The 18,592-nt window shown below is 35.4% G+C and overlaps 1 long non-coding RNA gene across 1 annotated transcript; it reads right to left on the bottom strand.

The window, feature by feature from the left end:
• Positions 1-8,763: 8,763 nt before the first annotated feature.
• LOC130153461 (uncharacterized) lies at positions 8,764-18,475 on the bottom strand. The gene is made up of 3 exons (XR_008823392.1): positions 18,212-18,475; positions 14,239-14,289; positions 8,764-8,926 (listed from the first exon to the last, which is right to left on the bottom strand). It is a non-coding gene; the product is annotated as an uncharacterized LOC130153461 (long non-coding RNA).
• Between the last annotated feature and the right edge of the window lie 117 nt (positions 18,476-18,592).

Genomic DNA, 18,592 nt, shown 5'->3' with positions numbered 1-18,592 from the left:
TAACTTTCTTCATCATGCTTTTATTTTGTACTAAAATCAAGTAAGTAACAGCTGTATCCAAAACCCTCTTATTGAGCAAAATTTTCAGTTAAGTCAATATGAGTTTGCACAAGAAAGGAATGCAGTCATGAGTAAAAAGTTTGTCACTGCTAACTGTTACATGGCAAAGACTACGGAAGAATTTCATACTACAGATTTCACAATCTAGACTTGAAAAAGTTATTGATATCATAGTTAATAGTTAATAAATAAAACATAGCAAAAATACTTCCACCGTAATGAGTAGTTTGCAGACCTAAAACTAACATTAACCAATCCTACCTGTGTTTCTGCCTTGAGAATTTCACTCTACTATAAAACAACATGTAAATCAATGGAAAATATTGGAAAACATAAATCAATAGTAGTTACTTTACTACTAAAGAGAAAATCCATTATTCTAATTTTTCTTGTTTACTGTTTGTCCTCATACTCCAGAATTTTCTATTTTTCCTTTGATATTTTAAAACCTGGTTTTAGGCAGTCTGTTACTACAGTGGCTATGAAAATCCACAAGGCACTTGAAAGGATCCAAAGGATTTATCTGCATTTTATTGAATTGATTGACTAAGTAAAATAATAACTCTTTTTGAAAAATATATACCACTTCATAGAACACAATGTAAGAGCACTCAGTATTATAACAGGTAGTCTAATGTGAACACTAGTAAAAAGACAGCACAAGCATTCTTAAATTCTGGAAAAAAACGTGTTGTTCTTTCAGTTGTGTCTTTGCTAACAATTTGGAAGCATCCATTGTATTACTACTGCAGTGTTATTGAGCTAGTTTTATTAAGGCAAATTTATAGCAATGTTAGAAATTAATACCACTCTTATTTCCTCCACTGCCTGGCTTTATTGAATGCCATGGGGCATATTAATCAGTAAAGCCAAGTAGTGCATGAAATAAAAGTATAAATTAACCTGTAACATGAATATAAAAAGGGGCTTAATAAAATAGAAATAAATAACACTTTAATGATAATCAACCCCGCCTGGCTTAACCAAGCACATAGTGTAATAATGCTAAATATATTAAAAAAAAGTATTTAAATAAAGTTTAAATCATGATGCAAACAACATAATTTACAAAGTTATACTTAATTCATTGTATTGTTTAAACACATGTAAGATTATACAAAACCCCACCCTTCTGGCCTGACACTCTTTCATGCAAAATTCCTGTCAACTTTGGGAGCAGTCCCAAGGCATGATGACTATGAATATGAGAATGATTTCAGAGCAATTATGCATTTAAATGTAACCGAAAAAGAAGTCTGCATAGTGTATTTTGCACAAACCAAAAACATATCTCCAATTATCAGCTAAAACCAGAACAGTCTCTTCAAGACTATTTCACACAGTTGAACTGCACACAATGCATATAGTGATTTATTAAGGACTTGACCTTGCAAGTGTGTGAAGTCATTTTAACCTGTCCTTTTATTTTAACCTGTCCAATTTATGTTGTGGTTTTTCCAAAGATGGTGTATTCTGTGGTACTACAGAAGAGGGTTTGGAAGGGAAAGTCTCTTTTCTCCAGGGTTAAAAAAAAAAAAACTATCCAAAGAATTACTCCCAGTATGCAAACTGATATATGCAAGTCCGCAAAATCAAAGCTGATTTTGTAATCATAAAACAATAGACAGCTCAGCTTTTCCCCACAATTACTGCATTTCTAGAGTACAAAGATTTGGCCACACTGTCATATATAATAACCACATATAATATAAATACAAGTGTTTGCAAAAACAGGGAAAAAACTGGCCAAAATTTGTCTCATAAACCACTAATGTGTATGCTCCCTCTGCTGGCTCTGCTGCAGAAGTTAACGATGAGACACACCTGCTGTAATTGTTCTCCTACTAACAACACTGACATAAATATGTAACAAGTTGCTAGAAACACCAAGTAACAAGAAGAAAGACAATAAATTCTGCATAAGTGACTGAACACATAACAATATAAACATGATACTAAAGCAAAGGTTTTACAAATACAAATGTATAATGTATTAGAAATGCATTGGAGTTGATTGCATCACAGTTGTGAAATCATTATGGAGACATACTTATACCAGATATAGAAAAAATGTAAAAGATACTGTGAGCTATGCCTGAGACACTGTTTGGGTGGAGCTGTAATGCTGCAACAAGTATTAATTTAAAATTCTTACATTTGCAAATTTTATAAAACAGGGTTGCAGACGGGTTCACATTCAATGTATCCAGGGCCCAACAGAAATGCCTAAGAATCTTATTTCACAGAAAACACAATGGCACTGAACAGGAGGCAAGCTTAACGTTTAGTCCAAGTGAGGTCCCTGTACTCTTGGATGATGTTTGCTAGGAGTTCTGTCAGCTAATGAGTTGAACCATCTGTAGCAGTTTCCTGACAGATGTGGCCAACACCCGTACTGGGCTGCTACATTTTCTGACAAAGAGATCTGTGGAGGGCTCCAGTGACAGCATTCCAAGGAAGGGCAGAAAATGCCGCTGTCAGGTACTCATATGTGGTAGCTCTTTGTAAATAATAAAGCAGCTTTTTTTTGCCAAAGGGCATTCCAAACACATTCCTTTAGACTTTAAAACTACTTTGAATCTTTTTTCCTCCTTCATCAGCCATGGTATCAAATTCAGCCCCAACACGACATCAGTGGATGTAAAGGAATTGTATGACAACTTAATTTAGGCAGGGGTTTATTTCTTTTTTTTTTTTACATCAAGATTTATGCTTAAAATCTGGATTTTTCTAAGTCCACTGAGTTTAATCTATTATACAGATTTTTAAATGCATACACTTCAGAGAGTTTTATGAGATGCACAAGGGTATGCAGTTTAGAATACACTAAGTGTATATTATCACAGTGCTGTTAAAACAAGAAGCGTTCTACAGCAGTAAAGAAATCAAACTGTTAAATGTATATCTTAACCAGTAAATATGTGAAAAATAAACTTAAAAATACCTTTAAAATGTTTTTAGAAGAATCTTTTTGTATTTCTGTCTTCTGCACAAGGTACTCATTTTGGACAAGAAATACATTTAGAGTACAATACTATAATAGCTAAAGGACTGCCAATCCAAATGGATATTTCAACATAATAAATGTTAGCTACTATGTTTAGATCACTGAGCTCCACATTATTTTGTTTGGAAGTCAAATACTTTGATAATTTAACCTCAGTGCTCACAGCATTACAGTCAGTAGTCTGAATAAGCTACTTTTGTGGGGTTTAATGATAGTGGTGTTCCAATAAAATAATAAAATAAAATAAGAAATTATAGCACAATATAACATTTATAGACAATCGTTTAATTTAAAGCACAAAAAGAGAAAAATGAAGCTGGATAATGCTATTTTTTGGTCTCAAATTCAAAGTGTGCATCTAATTTTCTGTGAATGGGCAACACATATAAGTTCTTTGAAAAATTAAAACCTTATTGATTCAACAGTTATGTAAATGTCAAGAGACTACCAAATTGCAGAATCATTTAAGTAATAAATTAGGAAAAAGTGTGAAGGACAAATTATAAACCCCACAGTTAAAAGAAATCAGTTAAGATTCATACTCGAATTTTAATATTTTAAGATATACAGGTCTTTTTCATTTAAATATTCCCTGTAGTATTAAATTAAAGCAATTGTGTTGTAACAGCACATGAAAAAAACAGAAAGTACACATCTGTCACAAACACAGTCTAAGGGAAGTGGACCAAAGGAAGTTTATGATGAAAGCATGACAGTGTATTTCAAGTGGTTACATACAAGGAAACAAACATGCACCATGGGCCCCTGAAATTCTTTCACACCTATCAGACACATTTATCACACTTATTAGCACACCTATAAATATAATAACAGAAGACTATTTCTTGCATAGGTTAATATTTCAAGCATTTTTTTTAAATAAATTGCTTGTGTGTCTAAATCAGTTAGTTAAGGCTTACACAAAAAAATCATTCCATTTTCTTTATTCCCTTGGATTAGAAACATCCCCATATTCTTACACCAGTGTAGTCCCATGCATTACACTGGAAGTAAGACTGTGACAGGTCTGCTTACTGCCTGCAGCTGTCACTAACATTAGATCTATCTTCACAAATATTATTACAAGTGTGTTCATCTAAGGTGTCCTTATTCACAATAGCTGACCTTCATGGCTATGTCTGACATTTAAAAAGAAAAGTTCTGCTTTACAACCTTCAGTGTGCTTTCAGTTATAAATTACTTGTAGAGTATTAGTAATAATAATTGATTTTAGCAGTAAGTAATAGAGTTATAAACAGCTCCTACTATTTAATGAAAGAAATGCTTCATCTTCTGGTTTTATTTATTAGTATTCAAGAGCCTTCCACAACCTTACTGAGATCAGTTATTGCTTAATTAAACTAGAAAAGATGGCCTGTCAATGACTCTTTGTTCAAAAAAACATTAAAAATATTAATTATTTCTTACATTTCTTTATAAATGTTCTAAAGGGTTGCTTATTTTTCTTTTCTGCTGTGAGCTTATTTCAATACAGATAGTGCATGTGAATAATGAATTGTTTGAATTTTCCTTACATGTTAATAGAATACAGGATTTTCATCCTAGTGTGGTGTATCAGTTACAAGTAAATATAATCAGTTTTACCCTACACTGGCCACACTAGAGTTCTCCTTAGTGTTCACAAGAGAATCAATTGCAGAAACAGTCTAAGTATCTTTTTGCTGCTTACAACTAAACTCTACCGCATTTTTTAAGAAGTTCAGTTTTCTAGCAAAGTAAAAGCACCTACAGGTTCACAATGCATAAGAACTGATGTTCACACATGAGAAACTAAGGACTAAAAGACTTCACTGGCAAATGGCCTGATGAATGATGCAATTACTCCATCAGTAACAGCAGGAAGGTTCCAAATAAACAATACCCAATTAAAATCCGACTGGAAAATGATAGCAGCTGCTGATTTTACTTCATTTTTTTTTTTTCACAAGGTAGTGATAACTAACAAATAAAACTTAATGTCACCTTATCATGATGCAAATAAAAATATACTGTACCCGTACATAAATGTCAAGGTTGAGACGCTGTCTATCATCTCTCACCACTAGCTGGCACCATAGCTTTAAAAATGTAGTGATGTGGCTCGTTTATATCTTACTAATTAACCAGCCAGCTACCTAACTTTTAACAGAATATAATTATTCAAAGCAAACGAGAAATATTTGGGGCTATAAACTAAAATGCGTCTGAAAGCAATATTATCAATGATGACTGCTAAGATACATCCTGCAAAGGGAAATAGATAATAGTTAACAGACTTGAGTTGTTTTTATTAGATGAAAATAAATGGTACCGTGTACAAATGAGACACTCTGATATTTTTGCTACTGGCTGGAAGATCACAGAGGTTACTATCTTGGATTATGAAGAGGATGAACCCAAATAAACTGCCTCCCTTACTGGGCTTTTCAACCCAAATAAACTCAGAGGCCACTTCAGGTTCATTCCCAAGAAGCAGCTTTACTGCACCAGCTAATAAATTTCAGAGAGTCTGACTCCTTCACTGGCTTCCCTTTTCTCATTAGAGCCTACTGCTTTCATTGTCTGCTGGCTGGATACACATGCCCTAAGAGGCAGGGACTTGGTTTCCATTCTCTGACTGCAGTGGTTCTGACATTGCAATAGACTTCACTGCCATGTTCTGCTCCAGTTCTTCCAGACTAGTCACTATGGGCTGACCCGACACACGCATTGGCGCACACCCCCGCACATTCAAAAGCACACAAAGTTCAAAGCAGGGGAGTTACAAGCTAGTCATCTGCTGCCTAGCCTCAGAAGAAACCAAACTAAAAGTCAGGCCACTGTTGCCAACTGTCTATGAATTTTAGATTTATTTAAAGGTTGGGCGAAGAAATGCATAAATCGTTCACATACTACCAAAAGTAGAGCAATGTTAATTTACTAATATGAGACCGATCTGTCAGCTGTGGTCTGAACAGAATACTTCTGTAGCATAAGAAAATCCTCCCTAAAAAACCTGAAAGCTCTCTCCTGTTATGCAGCAGGTTCTCTGCAGCTGTTCAACAAAAGTCATTCAGAAAGCTGGGACATAGAGATAAGATTTCTGTATCAGTAAAGGCAGTCACCTCAACACAACCCTGCCATTCTGGCCACAGCACCATTAAACAGTACAGCTCACAAAGTTACACATACTCTTTTTTACAGTCTTCCATAGGACCAGAGAGAAGATAACATACACTTTGAACAACAGTGCTATAGATGTTACAAATTCTGCTGTTGGTTCGTGAAAATATCTAGCTGATAGCTGTCTCCCTATCATGAAATAACATAAACCATCAGCTATGTAGGAAAAAAGTATTCTAATTTTTACTCTGAGAAAGGTTGCCTCCTGTATAATTTTATAGTGACATTTTTGTCCTACCTAACAGGGAAACAGTGAACCTCACCTATGCCTTCACTATTATCTAGACCGGTTAGATTCTGCCATTTGCATACTACAGCATAAGTGCCAGGCTAGACTTCAGTCCGCTTAACTACTGCCCTTCCACCCAGCTGAAGACCAGAGCAAGGAACAGCTCCCACACACCAGTACCGAGGAGATTATGCATACAGACTGCACCTATGTTTCCAGGATAATCACTGACGTCAAAAAATGCTGTTGCCTGAAATGACAAAACCAGTTCTGACTGATTTGGAAGACGACGCGTGGAAAGACTTGGGCTAATGAACACAGCTATAACACATATTCAAACTGGTATGGCACAAATTCTTACCTTCCAAAAGAGAAAGAAAAACAAACCAACAAAAGACTGGAAAGTAATGAAGAAACCCACCTAGATCAAATTCTTTAAGTGTTTTAAATCTCTTGGAGTAGCTTCGTATTTGCAAGGAGTTTTATCCTTCACTGATACAGATATTTCGTGTTTTGTAAAGCCTTATTTCAATCCCATATTGGCTAGTATGTATACAAACATGTCTTCATTTTATCTTGGAACAGAAAAGAACAATTAAGAAACCATTCTTGTTTCTCTTCTAACTCAAAAAATGCCATCAAAAGACACAGATTAGGATCACATTTGTTCTTTCAGAAGAGGAAAGTTTTCTTTCTTCACTGTATCTGGACTTCTCAGATTCTTGCCACTGGCAAGTTACACTTGCAAAGTTCACTCTGCAGCAAAAGGTTTCTAGTCTTTGTTTTGTGCAACAAAAACTGTCAATAAACAACAAATTAGTTGCTCCTAGTGTTTTAACAAAGCCATGGGAGCTGACACCTTTTTGCTGTATATGCTGCACAGGACAGACACGCTGCCAACATGAACTAATCATAATGTTAAGAACATGGTGGGTTTGCCTTGTTGCAAAGTTATTTTGAGGTCATTTTGGTAGTCTTCCGAATAGTCAACAGGGCAGCCTCTGGTAACTGAGTCAATTCCACAGAATTCAGGACAGACGGCAGGCAATGTGAGATGAAGGATCATAAATTGGAGAAAACCTAGTCTTAGTGAATGCAGCAGAGAAGCTTGTAACGGCTCCAGTATAATAAAGAAGTGTTAGAGTTAATCCACTGCTATCTGTCTTTATTTTGCTAACCCAGTTGAGTGGACACCACAGCATTGAGACTACATTAATCAAAATTTGGAATGACCTGCTTTTCATTGAAAACTGCAGTTATCTTTCTTTACTGATTGGCCTTGACCTGTCAGCTGCATTTGGTACTGCTGACCCTGGGGGTTCTTTTGAAGAGCCTGGAGTACTACGAAAGGTTGTCTGACTCTGTTCTTGCTTGGTTTAATTCATATTCTGCTCAACATACCCATTTTATTTCCAGTAGAAATTGCTCATTTAATTGCATTGTAAGTTTTATGGGGTATGCCCCAGGCTGCGTTCTTTATGCCAAGCTTCTCAGTATTTATATGTGGAACGGTGCGGGCGGGGGGGGGGGGGGGGGGGGGGGGGAAGTCACTCACAAAGCTAGACCAGGCTTCATAATACCACTAGTTTTCACTGATTTAAATTGTATACAAAGCTGTTTGGGGAATAAAACAAATACGTAAGTCACCATCTGAGACTTATTTGACAAATGTATTGTTTTGAACACAATACTTTCAGCACAGGTTCATCCATTTTTAGGAATTTAGCAACCTTTTCTTCAATGCTAGTATATATTAAGTCTAGTAAGAGATTTATATTACATCTTCATATATAACCAGCCACAATGCTGGCTGGATGAGAGCCTTAGTACTACAAGACCAAACAATTCTTACTGATGAATCCAATATTCTTTCAGATAATACTATTGTAGAGGTGTCAAAAGTATTTAATGTCTTTTTTTGCAAAAGGGATTCAGGTTTGATATCCCAAATCCTGATTCTTCCTAAAGAAATAAAGAAATGGTATAGTATAGCATGAATCTGCCTTGTTTTGTTTGCCAGAACATACAAGATTTTAAATCTAACACTGCTTAACCTATTGGTTTATGTATGAGAAGATGGTTTCAAATATTATGACACACATAAAGGACAATTTGTACTCTTACAACTAGCATTTAAGCTAGCCAGTCTACTTGGACACTGTCAAAAGGAAGACAAATGTTACATGATTTAGGAATGTAACATTAAAATAAACGCACAAGGTAAACTTTAATTTTTGTTCCTATCTTGAATGAATAAATTATTTCAACAAATAGGACTGAATTTATGACTCAACATATTTTATTTTGCAACAGAACCGATATATTAAATCAGTATCACCATTATTATAAAATTCAGATCCACCATTCAGGCATAATCTAGATCCTGGTCATCCAATCAGTTTCGTAAAGAATGACTCCTTCTTTACCAAGGACCAACTGCAGTGGAATGCTGTGCAAGGATCAGAAATCTGTGTACAATGATAAAAGTCCCGGATTCAGATCTCAGAGCAAAATACTAATGTGGCATTGCAAGTAAGATGTATTTATTATAAGCATTAATTATTAACATTTAATTAAATTTACTCTGTACTATATCAGCCATCTTAAAAAAAAAAAAAAAAAAAAGAAGAGCCTGGAAAAAAATACAAATTATAAATATAAAAATAAAATTATGATTAGGATAAAGATGTTTACAACATACGTTCAAAATAGGTGATAGTAATAAAATGGAAGATACAATGATAAAGTAAAAAAAAGGGGAAGATACAAAAAGAGCAAGGTTGCAGTTCACTCATCAGTAAAAGACAATGTCTATCAAGAGATCAGAAAGCAAACCTAGAAACAAAACACCTCCAGATTGTGGAAAAACGCAGCTTGGAATCTGAATTTTGTCAGCTAGGATATATCACTAGTACAATGGATGGATGTAAGCTTTAGCAGAAATCTTTTAGCCTATCACATAAATGTATTTAGGCAAACTCTATATGGCCTCAAGTGTTTACTAATTTGATAGCAATTCCAGCTGAATTAGTACAGATTACCTTATCTGTAAATACAATCACAGAAACATCCAGAGTCTGAAATTCACCAAGCATTTATACTGTAAAGAAAACAAAGGGGTTTATTTGTTTCTGTAACCTCCCTCCATTAAGTTCATCAAGCCCCCTCTTTCTTATATAATTTTCCCTTGCTATATATAATTTTTAAGAACAACAGAAAATAAAAAAAAAAAAAAAAAAGTAAGGTAGTCTTTCTGATTAGCTCAGAGATAATGACTTTTTTTCCCTTGCTGTATCTCACCTAGATATTTTTTTTCCAGAACAGAGTCTGTCTGTTGAGCAGTAATTGCTAGGGCAGTATTGCCAGAGTAATAAAACAAACTGCATTAATACTTTAGCATTCAGCTTAACTGCACTGGTAGCACATACATTACAAAAAAGGAAAAACATACACACTTTCCAGATTTGATGAATGTCACAAATTACTGATAACAACATGTGGCAACAGAATAGAAATGAGCCAACAGCTGCAGAGATTTAAGTCATTTGCACACTGCCTGTTGTCTGGTACCTCCCCTGCTGGAAGTTACCATCTTCAAAAATAGTAAGGAGAGGGGAATGTGGGCCTATACTTCAGCTGCTTCAATTCACAATCCAACATGTTAAATCATGGGATGTTGGAAAACATCCTCCATTACCATAGCTGAAGTCGTAACTAAATACTGCCAGCAGTAAAAAAAATAATAATAAATATATACATATATAAAATATCAGCATTATGAAAACAGCATTTTGCCAGATTTTATTAGAAACACAGATTATTTCCCTCCCCTCCCGAAGTAACAATGAGCAATTATGTATTATTTTAATTTTTCAAAATACTCATAATTCTGTGTGTATTTATAACTCAGTTCCTTCCAGAATGGTTAAACACAGCTGATTGTCACAAATAAGACAGAACTCTAGTCTACTCCTCTTTCCCAATCATCCTACCTAAACTGTGACCTTACAAGACTGAACTGTAACTTACAAGTAACAAATTGGCAGTCCTACAGTGTTTTGTAGCAAATTTCCCATACAGTCCTCAGCAGAGGCAGTAACACAAAGCTCTAGAAAGAGCAGCAGTGTCCAGGAGAGTCTCAGGAAAGTTTGAGGCAGTTTTGGCAAGGTTGAGGAGACTTTCTGCACTGATGGTATTCATACTGTGGTAAATAATGTAGGTTCTGGCATACTAGTATCTTTTATGTAAGGCAGCCAACAAAGGAACATGGCCTCTGCTATGAGGAACTGAAGGTTTGTGGGACAGTTATCAAGCCAAGATAATATCTAGCAGCATGTAGTAGGGACATGCACATTCCAAAAGAAACTGTATTTGATACCAAAATACTCCCTTCTCCTCCTTACCCTTCACAGAGAAGTAATCCAGCAGCAGCTGTTTTGGTCCAGTAATTAGCTTTTGTTAGAGTAAAAAGCTTGCGACTGCAGACATATAGAAGTCATGCTAAAACAGCCTAAAGTTTATGTTCTATTCTTACTGGAATACCACTAAGTAAAACCCTAATAACAGGGTGAAACATATACAGATATTTTTCAGCTTACATACTGGCAATTCCCTCAGCTTCCTAAGACCAAAATGCATGTAAACCACTTGGAAACATAACATACTTGTGGTTTAACATCAATGGGATCTCAGATATGGATTTCACAAAAAAAACACCCAAAAACCTGAGTTCACAAGGTGAACAGTAGGCAGATTTTAAAATCAATATTGACAGATTTAATCCAAAGGTCAAAACAGGAAAATCCACCTCTTGTCATTGAAGTGAACAAAACAGAAAAAGGGAAGAGCTTTAGGCTGGTGGCTGATGTTTCAGCAGTGCTGAAGTCATGTATAATTTAATACCTCATGACTGGCTAATAATACTCTTCTCTGTGCTCCTATCACAAGTTTTGCAATAATGGTCAAGATTTGTGGTTTCCAGCAGTCAGCTTGGAATATTGCCTCGCTGCTCCAGGCCTGATAGAGTAGTCCTAGTTTTCCACTGGGATGTGCTATATAATTGCATCAATCTGCTTTCTGAAACTCTTGGGAGGGTGTTAAACTAAAAAAATAGGCAAGACAGAGGCTTTGTTTGGGCACAGGAATACAGAACAGAATTAAAAATAACTAAATCTGTTAATCCCATAGCTAACTTCACAAGAGGGAGGGAATAAAAGCAACAGGTGTACTAGAGGGTTAGCACATGTCTATACGAAAACATAAAAAGCAGTTAATTCTTGCTTAAATAAAATGGCAACTTTAAATTACAGAAATAGCCAGCTGTGTATTTTCTGTATTTACATGTTACAAGTAACTTTCTTGATTTTTAAATAAAATATTGTATACTGATAGACACAAAAATATAAGAAACTATTTTTATCATTGGAAATTCTACGGTACAACTACAGCTAATATTCAAACTAGTACAGCCTTCTTGGTTGACTAAACTTGGAAAGAAACTCCAAAGTCACAGTGTCACAGATGATACTTCTTTGAGTTGGTCCCTCTGAAGTGAAGCAGACAGACCCATTTGTCTGCATGTTTTGACCAACAAGTCTCTGAAATGGCACCCAGAAAGAATATGAAAACGGGTATTATCGGCAAAATGACTTAGGCCTGCTCAGATTTTAGGCCTCATCCTCAGCCAAACATAAAATACAAGGAATGTACATCACACAAGAAACTGATTTTGTAACTCTAAAACCTTTATCCAAGACTTTTTGTATGCTTTGGGGACATTGTTTGACAGTTTATTAAATCCCTTAAACACTACAAAATCAAACTACATTTTAACTATATCTGGTACAAAGTCCTCTGACATCTGGATAACGTAGGTTGATGAAGTACATGCTAAATGCAGGTGATACAACTACAACAGTGTTATGGTTGCATTAAAAAGGTACTAATTTTTATATTAGTTTCACCAAGGGTGACAGGTTTCAGGGGAAACCACAAAAAATACTTGCCTGTCATTTTTCCAAAATCAAAAATAGCAACATTTTAAATCTGAATTATTCCTATTTACACAACATAACTTGTTTGGAAGTTACAGCCTTAACCATTAATACATTTTTATGAATTACGGTTGACTTTATATTATATTTCTCTTGCATAATCTATCTGCTTATATTACCATCCTCTTATTAACACATAGAAAATGATTAATTATATGGCCAATGAATTCAAACCATGTGTGTCCTGAAGGCAGAAATGTCATCAGGTTATATATTGCCATAAATATTTCCACTACTCAGCATTTTCCAGCTGTGTTTCTTGCACATGACCTACAATATTTGGTAAACAAGCATGTGCAGCCATTTCTGTGGCAAATATTCTAGCATTACATGGTGTTTTTTTAAACTCATAACCCAATTTTCCATGGAACACATCAGATTACACACCTGATGTCTCTGAATGTACACATGACTAACTAGCAGCCACAGTTTCCTCACTTTTGGCTATATTCTCCCAGCAGTTTCAATACATTTCTCTTAATTAAGTGATTTAATCAGCCATGAGTATATTAGTTCTTGACATTCACCAGAGTTTTATTCTACTTGCCCATCATCTCCACTGAACTCCTGGTATTGGTCAGTACAATCATATTAAACGTAGTGAAAAAGAATTATAAGATACTTAGCAGAAACTATTATAATGCTTATGATATTGGTTTAAATTAGAACCACTCATATTTTAGGGCATAATATTTTGTATTTAGCAATATCTATTCCTTACTAAATACAAAATCCTATGTTAGGAAAGAAAAAAGAAAACTTGTATGGAATTCATTAGAAAGAATTGATGATTTTTTTAAAACAGATACGCCTTAATGTTCCAAATACAAACATTAGCACATGTGGTATTACCCTCTGGAATTTAAATGTATTTTGGCAGCTTTTGAAAGACATAACCTTATTCACATATGTTTCATGCTATATATAAAGAACTGTATGTATGTCCTGGCATCATGGTAATCTAAAAATCTCAAATACATTTTATTAAATGAATAAAATGTTTCTCAGCAACAACAGACTAGAAGATAATTATGTAAAAAATAAATTCAAAATATCAGGTCAGGTGTTTTATCTGACTTGCCAGTGGAGTGTGCAGTACAATTTACAAACTGATTAAAACACAGCTTGCCATCAAAAAGCATGATCCTAGCAGCTTAAGCATAGCTGGAAGAGTTGAGTACCGGAAAGGAATCACCTATGTAGCTTTGTTTTTTAAAAAATCCTGCCTGTGGCAGTTGTTGGCGAAGTAGCTGTTGGGGTAGCTACAGTGTATACGAGATAAACAGTTAAAATTATGTTTGCTATAAATCACAGTCTGAAGAATGTGTGCAAATTCAATTTAGAAAAAAAGTGAGGGGTTTTCACGTTTAGCAGTCAGAAAAGGCATTTTGAGCCACAAAAAACCAGTGCCAGATGTAAGGCTAACTATTGGCTGAACGCTGACCATGTGTCTGGTCCTGTGGATATGAAAACCCCTCCCAGAGCCAGATCTGCATTGCAGTCAAGGAAAGAACAAGATTTATTTCCGCTGCCCCACTCTCTTGCACAGATACGTAGGCAAGCAGGAAATCCACCTGCAGTTCCTTGCCTTAAAAAAATGTACCAAATAATACTGTTCAGTTAGCTGTACAATTACTGCTAACTGTTGTTTTCCAAATCTTAGTAACAAAGAATGAACACTAAGAAAATCATATTACAATTTTGATTTCAAGAACAGCAAATATTACCTGCTACATCCATTTTTCTCATTTCTTCAGCATCTGAAGTTGTTTTTCTTCCTGTGTAAACATGAATCCCAATTAAAAAATATTCTAGAAATCTTGTACTTCTTACCTTTTCCCCATTTGTGATGATTCTATTACACAAGTCTTAGTACAGCTGACTCCTCATGCAATGGCATGTCAAATACAACATATTACATTTCATTTTACCTGGGCTTTTCAACTGTAAGTGGCAATCACATTCTTTTTTTCCCCTAGCATATACTGCTATTTGATCTACATTTAAAGAAAATGTATGTTTGTTAACAAAAAAAAATCTAGCATAAACAAAGTATATATTGCTTTTAAGAAGGCCCTAAATTTACCCTGGAGGCTTGTGCAAATTCAGCACATAGAACGTTTGGCATACAATACATTATCTCAAGTAAGCTCCTAAAATAGGACTGTTGACACTTTAATATGACACCCTTACACTTTGTCTAGGGCATAATTTTGCTAGTAACAGAATTCCCCCTATCCTAAGATCTAGACAATAAATGTGAAAATCTTGTGCACAAAGTTACAGATCCAACTATGTTATAATGACATCTCAGCAAGCTCTCTTTCCTTCGCTGCTAGAGGTTTTATTGTTCAGTTACTCCTAATATCATTCTCAATACACACTTCTTCCTTTAATTTTTGCCAGAAGGGTTCAAGCAAATAAAATTTTAAGAAAATTCAGTTAAAACATAGAGAGAAGCAGGTTATGGAATAAAATAGTCTAATATATTCAGATGTAATTAGCATCCAAAGAAGAGCAAAGCAAATGAGAAAAAAATGTTTAGGAAACTATTCCTTTTTATAGCAATCAAAAATGCAGGATTCTTTTCCACAATACATATGTGGTACAAATATTAAATATTCTAAAGGATATTTTATATATAGATATAATTTGTAGAAAGAATTAATCCCTTGTCCCTGAATGAAACCATACAAAAGGAAAGCAGTATAAAAGTATTTTTGAGCCAGTTGCTAATTGTTTGATCTCTTTCATCTCCTGGATCACAGCTCTGAGATGTAGCTCTTGAGGAATATAAGTCATGCAAAATTGGTCTAAAGTCTCTGACAGATGTGAGTCTAACAGACTCAAACCTAACTTGCAAGAGTTTGGTGTTATTTTCCCAAATGTTTGCTGGAGATTACTAAACCTGTTCTAGGCTGGGGGACAAGTATGTGTGTGTGTGCTTCAAACTAGCTCATAGACTCATTACTTCAAACACACCTTTATCAATTATTAAAGTTAATACAGGAGACTGTAAATTGAAGCAGCTGATGTATCTAAATGCATTCAGTGACTTCCACAGGAAAAAAACAGAAAGTGGAAATTCTATCTCAAACCACTGCAAATAAGTCCTCCAGAGACTGCCAGAGTTCTGGGGCACAAAACATTTGAATTGGCACAATCTTAAGTAGAAAGGGTCTTTAGGATTTGTTATTTCTGGAGTGTGTGTGTATACAAATGTATGTATGCGTACATATATATATAAAGAGTATTCTTAACAATTTCTGAAATAAAGCAAATACTGTAGCATAATCATGCTACTAATTCTAATATCAAGAATCAGGTTATTGGTTCTGTGTATTAACAGATGAAGTAAAAGAATTTCATGTACCCTGCACTGCATACAAGTACAAGAATTGCCAAAATGTTACCAGACTTTACACTAATATATTATTCTGTCTTTGTTAACCAAAGCTCAGCAATTCAAATCAGAGATGAAAACAATTGTTTCTAAATGAAGAGGATAGCAGAAGCTGTAGTTGCTTGCATGATACTCAAGTGTCTGCAGTAACACTTGCCCATGTTTAAAAACACCGTATCTCTACAACCCAGAAAAAAGAACTGAATGTTAATCTTATCCTGAAGCTCACACGAACATTTTACTATACAGCACTCAGGCCTTCTTATTAAAATTGTAGTTTGTGTCCTTTTCAAAGTATGAAACGTAAATATATTCAAACCAACTACATTTACAAAACTATCACAATGCTAACATTTAATTAATAATGAGTCCTTTTGTTTCTGCAGTCTAAGAGGCTCATGGAAAATATACATGATTCAATGAATTGGCTCCATTAACATTACTATTCTGGAGACTAGAATTCAAGATCAATTTCATATTTGCATCTTAATCTCTGTATAACACTAAAAAACCTTTGGACAATTTCACCATCAATATTTACATATCCAAAGATTCACTTCACAAACAAATGCTATGCAAGAATCAAGCAATAAAAACCTTCAATAAACCCACAACAAAAACAGGCAATGAAGAGAAACTGACATTTCAATATAGAAGTTAAAAGCCTTTCCCACTTTTTTTTTGAACCGGGTACAAACTACTGTTCCTTGGCTTACAGGCGGAGAGTATGTGTTTGCAAACAGTGCTAAGAGAAAAAGAAAAGCATGTTAGCCATCTGCATAGATCACCAATACCACATCTACTACCAAATATGAAGCTTCATCTGACTATGAAACTACATCAGCCAGAATAGATACAGGTGTATTAAATGCTACATTTTCTCTTAAGGAAGGAAATGGGTGATCCAAAATGGGAAGCAATATTCTACTAGATAACAACCAAACTGAAACCACTTTACTAGCAGAAAATCGTTTGCCTCAAAAATTATTATTTTTCATCTAAGACCTCAAACTTGTGCAAAATTTTCATCAGCATCTGCAAATCTTTGTAAAATGTGCACTTCCCTCATTTACTGGCTTGTCTTTTATGTCAGTGCAGTAAGCTCTACATTATAAAATTACTACATTCTGTACAATTGATTACACAGAGGATGATCATGAACTGAAAATGTAGAATTCAAATGTGATCTGTGTATGGCTGTGCAATCAAATGAGACTGCAAGACAATCAGCCTCCGTGAGTGACACTTAACTGTGAAATGAATGACAGTCAAACTAATAAAGGCATGATACTCTTCAAATTCGGTGAGGCAGCAGCTGTATAAATTATAAGAACCTCTGAAAGTGAGAGACATATTTAGCCAGTACTATTGTATGTCTCACCCTGTGGGTAACAGGGGCAAGAAAACAAGCAACGTAAATGACACATATGTGAAGAATTTTATTTGAAATAAAAAGCTAAATTATGTGGTTTAGTCAGTTGGGAAAAGGAAGATGAAAATCGTTGGTTTTGGCGCCAGTGCAAAAAATGTCTGGAGGCTGCTGAGATTTCCAGCGAGTTCTACTTTCTAGGAACTCACCTACCTTCTCACAGAGTTCAAAATATAGGAATAATCTAAAAACTTCTTTCAACTTCTGTACACAATAGTAGGAAAATATTTCTAAACCTTTTGGAAATTTCTCAACTTATTAGGAAAATTCTCTTTAGTTAATCAAACAGGTTTTTACACATTTGCATAAATAAAAGATGCTAATCTAAAACTCAAGAGATTATTTTTTTTTGTAGGAACTGCAGGGTAAAGATACAAGGAAATTAAATCACCTGCTAATCCTGAATTTGTGGCGATTCATAACCCAGCCAAGCATTTCACAGGGAGGGGAGCCACCAACAAACCTTTCAGTAAAGCCACATCAATTGGTTTACTCCTTTACGTAACATATTTTTGAAGGGGTAAGTGCCAGCACCTCCTGTCTGGGTTAGGTCATCATACTGAAGTAACTACTAGTACTGACAGAAAGATAACCAAGGCTGAAGAAACTTTAAGCGCAGTTTTTTAGAATGCTGTTTTTCTTGATGTCATTTTCCAGATAAGGAAAAAAAAATTATGTACGGGCTTAACTATGCTTTATTCTGTACAAAATTCCTAGAGAAGACCCTTTCTTTTAAACTCCCTATGCTAGTTTATGATGACAAACGCCATTAAGACACATGCAATGCTTCTGCTTCAGAAGACATGGAGAAGTTTATAAAAAAATTTTGGATTCGTTTCGGTATTCAACTAGAAATACACTAACCTACCCTCGCTTTCGAAGGGTGAATGCTAAACAGTCTCTGGAGAACAAGCCTTTTAGTTGCCTCTCTGTAGCATCTCCAGGATAAAAACAATACGTGGAGACGTGTAATTTCTTTCAGAAAGTCGTGGGCGCCTCAGGCACGCCCTGATACTCCTGCAGAAGTCCTCTGGAACCATCACAGTCCCTCCTTTCCTTTTCCTTCCTACAAAGTATTTTAACCCGCCTGACTACGTCTCCCTCAGGGCCGTTCCGGTGGCTCCCCTGTCACACGGCAGCCGCCCGGCCGCAGGCGGACACGTACCAGCCCGCCAACGGCGGCCAGCGCGCGCCGCGGGCAAGAGGCGGGAACGCGCAGCCGCGGCGGGGGGAGGCGGCGGGGCCTGAC

Source organism: Falco biarmicus, chromosome 8 (genome assembly GCF_023638135.1).
Source record: "Falco biarmicus isolate bFalBia1 chromosome 8, bFalBia1.pri, whole genome shotgun sequence".
Classification (NCBI taxonomy): Eukaryota; Metazoa; Chordata; class Aves; order Falconiformes; family Falconidae; genus Falco; species Falco biarmicus.
Note: the sequence above shows the minus strand (reverse complement) of the source record. Positions and strands in the feature narration are given on the sequence as shown.